Source organism: Cebus imitator, unplaced genomic scaffold (genome assembly GCF_001604975.1).
Source record: "Cebus imitator isolate Cc_AM_T3 unplaced genomic scaffold, Cebus_imitator-1.0 Scaffold112, whole genome shotgun sequence".
In the NCBI taxonomy this organism is placed as follows: Eukaryota; Metazoa; Chordata; class Mammalia; order Primates; family Cebidae; genus Cebus; species Cebus imitator.
Window position 1 is genome coordinate 102,232 of NW_016107427.1, and position 9,653 is coordinate 111,884.

Here is a 9,653-nt window from a genome sequence, read left to right on the forward strand (position 1 = left end):
CAACAATTTTGCATGTTCTTCACATGTACCCCAAAACCTAAAATACAATAAAATAAATAAATGGGAAAAAAAAAAAAAAAGATGAAAAAGTGGAGATCTAGTACTCAATGTTGTGAATACACTCATCACTACTGAACTAGCCACTTAAAGATGGTTAAGATGACAAATTTTATGCTTATTACCACATACATATATACATTTATGGATAACACTTGAAGAAAGAAAGGAAATGGTTAACACAATATTGCAGAAGTCTCTCCTCTCTGGGATGTGATCTGAAGAGGGCACACGGGGAACTTAAAAAAAAAAAAAAAAAACTCCTTAAGTTCAAGTACAAGTGGTTTTCATCATCCTCTAAAAGGATAAGCTTTTGCAAGTCTAATTTTTAAAATCAACTCCCCAGGAAAGGGAAGATGAGCTAGTACAAAAGCTCTAAAAATAAATAAAGAACTAAAGGACAGGGAAGGAAAAGAATCATGAATTCTCTCGGTATTATTAACTTTAAAGTATATTTTCTAAATAATAAAGGATCAATTTCTGTACAACAATTTAAAGTTACAAGCAGTACTGGTCAAACTACATGTACTTTATGTAACTACCAAATATCTTTCTAAAATATAGAGTCAAATAATATCAATCCCTCAGCCTCCCTATATTGCTCACCACAACAGGAGGAGTCAGACAGACAGGACAGTGGCAGTCCTCAGTGGTCCGAACAAGGGGAAGCAGAAAGAGGCACTGAGGGTTAGCGTTCTGCCTCGAGAAAGCAGAAGCTGGTGGGTACACAGTATACAGTTTGTTCAGAGGCCTCCCACTTCTGACTGGTTTCCCACTAAGAAGAAAACAAAGATAAGGCTCAAAAACATACCCACATGTTTCCTTATTGGGGGGGGTGGAAGAAATTAAAATGTCTAATTCTTCTTATCAATAACTTTAAAACATGCAAATCAAATTCTAAATTTTCTATTGTCAACTTGCTGTATCAGCTGGAACTCAGGTCAGATACAGATACGTCACTGATTCTGACTGAAAATCACCTATATTTTACTCTTATTTTTATTCGCAATGCTTTCAGGAAAAAAAATTTTTGATTAAAATTTTTCTGATCATTCTACTCAAAGTACCATAGGCTCTTTATTCTATCAAATGAAATTCTTACTCTGAAAAATACAATGGAATTCTTTAAAGATAAAATGTGCAACCTCCAAATAGAATTTTGAGTCCTGCCCTATTCCCTGAACTTCAGATTCACATCGTCAATGTTCTTCACATTTCTACTTCAAAGTCTAGCCAGCATCTGAAACTTAACACAGTCGAAAGGAGTATCTTTCGTATCCACCCTTTCTCATATTCCAACAGCCATTTCTCTTCCAGGCTGGTGTAAAAGGCTGTCACACTTGCCTTCCACTAAGCTGTTAACACTTAAACTGTCCATGGGGGGGGGGGCGAAGCTAAAAGAGCACCGATTGTAACACTCCTTCTGGGGCCTCAGGGCCTGCACAGAGTTTTGCTCCTCCCTGCACCCAAAAGCACTCACCCCAGCTCCTGCACATGCTTACCTTCATATTTCCTCCCATGACGAATTGAGCACAGGGGGTTCTGGTGAGTGGAATCTGCCCCTGCCAGCATCTAAGTGGCCAGCTACTTCCAACACCGACACCCCAGTTCCCACCAGCAAAGGGTTCTGGGAAATTATCCTGCTTCACTATCTTAGTCAGATGACCATATCAACGTCAACAACAATCAGTCACATTGAAAGTATACACCCTTTCCTTTGTATGATGTGATGAAAAGGACACTTCATCTTTTTTGGTCTTCCTCCCAGGTATCCATAAACCCAGACGTATTATGAGAAACACATTTGATAAATCCAACTTGAGGGACATTCTACAAAATATGTGACCAGTAGTCCTCAAACCTGACAAGGTCACAAAAAAAGAAAGGAAAGTCTGAGAAACTGCCACAGTCTAAAGGAAGCTAAGGAGACACAAAGACTAAATGTAATATGGTAACCTACATAAGATCCAGGAACACAAAAAGGACCTTGTTATAAACTGAATGTTTGTGGCCTCCCCAGAATCCACATATATTGAAGCTTTAACCACGAATGTAATAGTATCTGGAGCTAGGACATTTGGGAGGTAATCAGCATGAGGGCAGGGCCCTGGTCTGATGGGATTAGTGCTCTTATAAAGAGACACAGAGAGCTTGTTCTTTCTCTCTTCTGGTGAGAACACACCTAGGAAAGGGGACTGTGCCGTGTGCAAGTGAGGAAGAGACTCCTCACTGGGACCCAAGCGTCCTGGTACCTGATCTCAGACTTTCCACCTCCAGATCTGTGAAAAGAAATTTCTTTTGTTTAATCCACTCGGTCTATGGAATTTTGTTCTGGCAGCTAACTGGTACAGACCTTAAGTAAAAACTAAAGAAATCAATCATGTATAGAATTTAGTCAATAATAATGTATCAATATTACTTCACTAATTGTGACAAATGACCACACTAAGGTAACAAGGTAACAATAGGAAAACTGGATGTAAGTTATTTGGAAATTCTCTACTATTTTCACAACTTTCTGTAAATTTAAAACTCTTCTAAAATACAAAGTGTATTTCTAAACATCCGATGGCTTCCCATCATATTTTTCGTAAACCAAAGGCCTCCCAATCTCTTTTACTCATCATCTAATACTCACACCTTGTTTACTCTGGTGTACCATGTTCACCTTTACAAGGGTTACACAGTATGAGTTACATACATGTACACGTTTGTCAAAATTCATCAAACTGCACACTTAAGATCTATGCATTTCTCTATATATGTTATACTTCAATTACAATTGTTTTAAAATATATGATTGCCAAATGAACACTCTAATGACCTAAAAAGCACCCTTGAATTTGGTGGCTGAAAACACTAACATTTCATTTGCTCTGGAATCCGCAATTTGGACATGGATCAGCATGGACACTTCATTACTTCTCTATTTGCCAGTAGCCAGCGACTGGTATTATCTAAAGGCTCACTCACTCACATGTCAGATGGCGAATGCTGGCTGTCACCTGAGACTTTAGCTGGGTCTGTAGGTTCAAGCACTGACACAAGGCATCTTTATGTGCCCCGAGATTCCTCATGATATGGTGGCTGTGTTAGAAAAACTTTATATTCAGTGTGACTCTAATTCTGTTTCAATATACACACACATTCTAAAAAAATTAACAGAAGTTTTCCCTGGAGTGAAGGAAAATGAGTGATTTTTAAACTTTCATAGTTATACATTTTTATTTTATAAATTTTATACCATAAACATGTATTGCTTTCTAAATCAGTTGAAAAAAATTCAGTTCCTTATTAGTATACATAATACACTAGTGTAAACACAAATGAAATTGAAAATGCAAAAATGTCAAACATATTTACGTTATAAAAAAAAAGGCATCCACTCACAAACAGCAAAAATGTTACAAAATACTTGATTAATTCTGCCTTACTTCCCCACCACACCCATCATGAGACAGAGTTTCACTCCTGTTACCCAGGCTGGAATGCAATCCGCTCACTGCAACCTCTGCCTCCCAGGTTCAGGTGATTCTCCTGCCTCAGCCTCCTGAGTAGCTGGATTACAGGCATGCACCACTATGTCCGGCTAATTTTTGTATTTCTAGTAAAGAAGGGGTTTCACCATTTTAATCAGGCTGGTCTTGAACTCCTGACCTCAAGTGATTCACTTCCCCCAGCCTCCCAAAGTGCTGGGATTACAGGCGTGAGCCACCTCACCCAGCCCACCTTGCTTTTCAAGTTGCAGATGAACTGAACATCAGCACATCAGAAACTAACAAAGAACACAAATATGCTCAATGATACCTGATGTCTTCTAAATAACACATCTGGCCCTTTTCATGGCACAGCTCTCCCTTAGTCCAATTCCTTCCTCAAAACCTCTCCATATTTTCCTTTAATCAAAATCACCTACTAAACATTACCCTAGAAATACAATCATCTGGAAAGCAAAGCCTACAAAGGCAAGCCTCAGATGCTAGATACTTCCTATCTTACAGCATGGTGTAACCTCACTTGATAGTAGATCTTTTACTAAGATTTAAGGCCTACTGAACAAATACTATGGCTGCCTCAAGGTCACTCTGGAATTCTCAGTGATGATTAAACAATACAGGAGTCAACGGCAAGATCTTTTACTCCTTTTCCTTCCCTGGCCTCAGCTTTATTGCAGAACACTCCCTCCCTTCTGCTACCAGGCCCTGCAAGGCACATTCTTCCATTCCATATGGATCAATAATTTCTATCACCTCATAAATTTTATATTTACTCTAGTAAAAAGTTAACTTTTTTTTACACTAAAGTTCTTTTCTTGATCTGACATTAAACAACTACTTCTATAATTTTCTAATTTTTCAAAACACTGTTAATTTGCACATACCAAATTAACATACTTATAAGTTGCATTTTTGCACTTTTCATTTCCTGATTTGCCTTTTTCCTGCCGACTCACACTATTTGATTACAATAAATTCCTAAGCTTTTTCTCAACCTGGACTATTTACATTATAAAAATGTCCCATGTTCTCTAAAATGCTCAATTTTAAAATGATACCTAAATGATTTTATTCATCCAATTTTACAATATGAGTTTTTAGTAATTTCAAGAACTTCATCAACAAGCAAGTTAATTCTTAGGTGCTTCAAAGAAACAATTATCAGTATGAAAAGTTAAGGCTTATGTGGTATTAATTAAATATTCTCAAGACTTGCTCAAATAGAAAACAACTGTAAATATACTCATGTGTTGCTTAATAATGGGGGTGCATTCTTAAAACTGCATCATTAGGCAATTCACTGTGGACATCACAGTGGACTTACACAAACCTAGACAGTCTAGCCTACTACACATGAGCCTAGATGGTACAGTCTATTACTCCTAGGTTACAGACCTATATAGCAGCTTACTGTAATGAATACTATAGTATGTGTGTATCTAAACATAGAAAAGGTACTGTAAAAATACGGCATAAAAGACAAAAAATGGCATACCTATATAGGGCACTCACCATGAAGGGAGACTGCAGGACTAAAAGTTGTTGTGGGTAAGTGGATGGTGAACGAATGTTAAGGTCTAAGACATTGCTGCACACCACTAAAGACTTTACACTTAGGCTACACAGAAAAGTTCTTTCTTCAGTTAACCTTGGCTTACTGTAACTTTTTTTATTTTACAAACTTTTAAACTCTTCTATAATTGCACTTAGCTTAAAACACACATTGTACATCTGTACAAAATATTCTTTCCTTATATCCTAATTCTATAAGCTTTGTTCTATTTTTAATTTTAAAACTTTTTGTTAAAAACTAAGACACAAACACCCACTAGCCTAGGCCTACACAGGGTCCAAATCATGTACATCACTGTCTTCCACCTCCAATCTCGTCCCACTGAAAGGTTTTCAGGGGCAATGCAGGTTTTCAGGGGCAATAACACGCATGTAGCTGTCACCTGCTATTATGACAGTGCATTCTTCTGGAATATTTCCTGAAAGACCTGCCTCAGGCTGTTCTATAGTTAAATTTTCTTTTTAATCAACAGAATTACACATTAAAACAATGATAAAATGGGTAGAAAATACACCAACCAATAATGTATTTAACGTTATCAAGTATTATGTACTGTACATAATTGCATATGCTACACTTTTACAGGGACTGGCTGCACAGTAAGTTTGTTTACACCAGCATCACCACAAAAACATGAGTCACTAAGAAATTATGAATACTACAGCTTCACTAGGCAATGGAAATTTTTCAGCTCCCTTATAATCCGTGGGACCAAAATCATATATGAGCTCTGATGACCTCACTGGCACTATGCAGTACATAACTGTACCACACAAATTGGGGCAATACGTGGCTGCACAAATTTATAGTAGTCCCAAGCTACAAACTCAAGACCTTCAGCTAAACAAAGAAAGACATGTCAAAAAGTTTTAAGTCCTGTCTCCTTCCCATGATTCTCCTGATTATTTCAGTACTGAAAAGAACTTTCTCTGGTTGCTGAGATGTTTAAATGAGTTCATTACTATGAAATCACTTTTAAAAAGTTATAAGCATTATATAAATTAAAAGGTATTATTAGCATAACAAAGAAAATGTTTCGGCACAGGAGGGAGGAATAAGCCTATAGCAGACACGGGGTTCGGAGAAAGGAAAGAAAGAAGGAAGAGAAAGAGAGAACATGAACACACGCCGGTCTCCCTAAAAGAAATGTAAATGTAAGGGCTATCTCCCTTGCTCCTCAGCAGCAATATGTTTTCTTTACAGACACCTACCCTGCATTTGCTGATACACTGCCAGCAGCCTGTTTAAATCAGGAGTGTGACATGCTACACTGCATGCCAGGGTGGAAAACAATCTTCCACAGGGCTGAGTAGATGAAAAACACTAAATTCTGATCAACTGATTAATAAACGGAGAATAGTATTTTCTTCAAATACACGATTAATTTCACTACCAATACTTTATTCACAGGATACACATTATAACTGCTGTTAAAGATAGGTGGGGATGACCGTAATAAGAGATTTCAACAGAAGGCAGAATTATTTTTTTCTATTTAATTATTTTTTATTTGACACTTGTTCCACATAAGTTTATTTAAAAGAGTAAAGCGCAAGGCAGCCTGTATCGTAATGGCAGGCTTCCAGCTTGCTGCTAGGAAAAGCAGTCTGGATAAGAGAGAATCTGTATTATAAATGAAGTCCCCTAAGACTACATAACATGTGCACATTCCAGCTAAGGACAGTGAACCAGTATCCCTTGTAAAGTACAAACACTTACTTCTAGGTTAAGTACGCTACAAACAATTGTAAGCAAAATTTCCAAAGTCAACTACCTTTAGTTTGGGGCTAGAGCAATCACCTAACTCTACCTCCCACACCTGGCATCAACAACTTCCTTAAATCTTATGCTGAATTCTCCCAACAAAATACTTCCAAGCTTTCTTTGCTAAATAAAAATGACACTGCTTTTCCCATCACAATATTGTTGATTTCTCAGCAATCCTTAGGCCCTTTAACCATCAAACTCAATTGGCCTCATTTAAATGCCACTCTTCCCTGAACACTGCCAAGTGCTTTTTTGAGGTAAGGGTGGCTGCTTCTATCTATAAGGCTGCAACTTTCTCAGCTAGAATCCTGGGGATAACTCCCTCTCACTTTTCTTCATAACTTCTGCCTTCCCCGAAAGTGTTGCCTCTGTCTCCCTTAAACCACACTCCAATGCAAACTGTCCCCAAACTGCAGTGGCACTTGAGCTTCTCTGTGCCCCTTACACCCATCGATGCCATCTCTAATGCACCGTTCACACCTAGACCCGTGCATCAGCCTTTCCGGGGGTCATTCAGAGCCACCCACCGGGCAGGCACCATCACGCCAGCCTCTCCAGAACACAGCCTTCCGTTCCATCTACATCCCAGCCTGTGCACCCGAAGGGACCCAACTGCCGGGCCCCAGCCCTGCTGCAGCGGAGGTCAGGGACCAGCACGCACACCCTCAAGTCTACATGAAGACCCTCCCCAGGGCTGTCACCAGCACCAATGCCCGGACCATCCCGGCCCTGAGTGGCGGATGGGGGCCTGGGGGGCATGCCGCGGAGTCAGGGAGGAGGCTGGCGGGAGCGAGAGGTCACTGGGGCAGGCTTGTGTTCCCCTCCCTTCTAGGGGCGGCAGGCCCCAGTCTCCACCCCCATCCCAGGCCCCAGGTCTGGCGGCACCACGGCCGCAAAAGGCGGCAAGGCAAGGGCGCGTGCCCAACGCCTGGGTGCCTCGCGGTACCCGAACCCAGCTGGTTGAGTGGCAGCTGCACCGCGTCGCCAAGGGACCGCGGCAGGGTGGAGTCCATGGTACTGGTGGTGCTAGTTTTCATGTCCTCTGCTTACCCTTTTAATGTCAGAGGGCTGAAAATTTCACCCTGGGATCATGCCAACACTGACATTTTTTGAGCATGGGACACATGAAGAAGTAAGAAACTCAACTGCAATTGCATGCATTTCTCCTTTCATAAATATTCATGACTCCTCCTAGAGCTTATTAAATATGTGTATTTAGTGATGCCACTCAGTATAAATTACTGTTTCCTTTACTTCTCCCTCAAAGTGTCTGCTTCTGGCTTTTTGCTGGAGTCTATGCTTCCCAGCCTGTTAGAAGGACTGCCCTGCAGGCTGCAACCCTTTACAGGAAGTAAATCTCTCACTGGGTGCAGTGGCTCATGCCTGTAATCCCAGCAATTTTGGAATCCAAGGTGGGTGGATCACCTGAGTTCAGGAGTTTGAGACCAGCCTGGCCAACATGGTGAAACCCTGTCTCTACTAAAAATACAAAAAATTAGCCACGCATGGCAGTGGACATCTGTAATCCAAGCTAATTGGGAGGTTGAGGCAGGAGAATTGCTTGAACCCAGGATGTGGGGGTTGCAGTGAGCCAAGATCACACCATTGTACTCCAGCCTGGGCAACAAGAGTGAAACACCTTCTCAAAAAATAAATCAATAAAAATAAAAATAAAGAAACCTCTCCTTTTCAAATTTACGAACCTCATCATTATTCAGTTGACAATGTTACAAAGTTCAAAAGACCTTCCATACTCTCCCACAGAAGTCCTAGAAATTGTCAATTCTGTTAATTATTTTACATGCCTGAGAACTTGTAATCAATGAGTACAAAAGTTGAAATTGTGCTTTACCAGCTATGTAACTCTTAATCCAATCAAGCAGATGTGTAAAATTAACCATGAGAATATATAGGGCTGATTCATGCCTAAAATTTTAGGATGAAAGCTATGTGATCTCTATTTGTGTTTTATGCCTATTAATGTGTTATGTATATGTGATATTTTCTTAACTTCAGATAGCAATGCAAAATTCATTTAAAAAATCCTCTAAAAGTGCTCTATTCTAATTTAGCTTGGAAAAAAGCAATAAGCATTTATAAATAAATACTGCCCAAACTCCTAGAAATGTAAGAACTGATACAAATGATTTTCAAGTTAACACAATTTAGATAAAACATAGTTAAATAAGATTGATTTAATATATTTTCTGTAATAAAACAACTATATCTTCAGAGCTATCACTATTGAATATAAAACAAACATAAATTTCTATTCTGCTTGAGTTCTAGTCAAATAAGCTAATATTATACTTACTGGATACTTAAACTCTTAAAGCTTATAGATCTGATTTTAATTAAGTTGTTATTCTTATAAAAAACATTATTGCAACAACAATTTTTTACAGTATATCTGCCTAATAATAGTTTCCAAATACTTTTGGTAATTTTTAACCTTAAAGTTAAGCAAACTAAAAGATTTGCCTTAAAAATCTAGATAATTTATAAATAAGATACAATACTAAAACATTAATTACTGAACAAACTAATTCAACTTTATATGCTTTTGGCCCCTAGTTTTACAGAGGGACTAAAGATACTTTAGCCTGCTAAAATTGACACCCTATTGTCAAAATTGAAAGAGCTAGAGGAGCAAGATCAAAAAAGCTCAAAGTCTAGCAGAAGACAAGAAATAACTAAGATCAGAGCAGAAATGAAGGAGATAGAGACACAAAAAATGCTTCAAAAAATCAATAAATCCA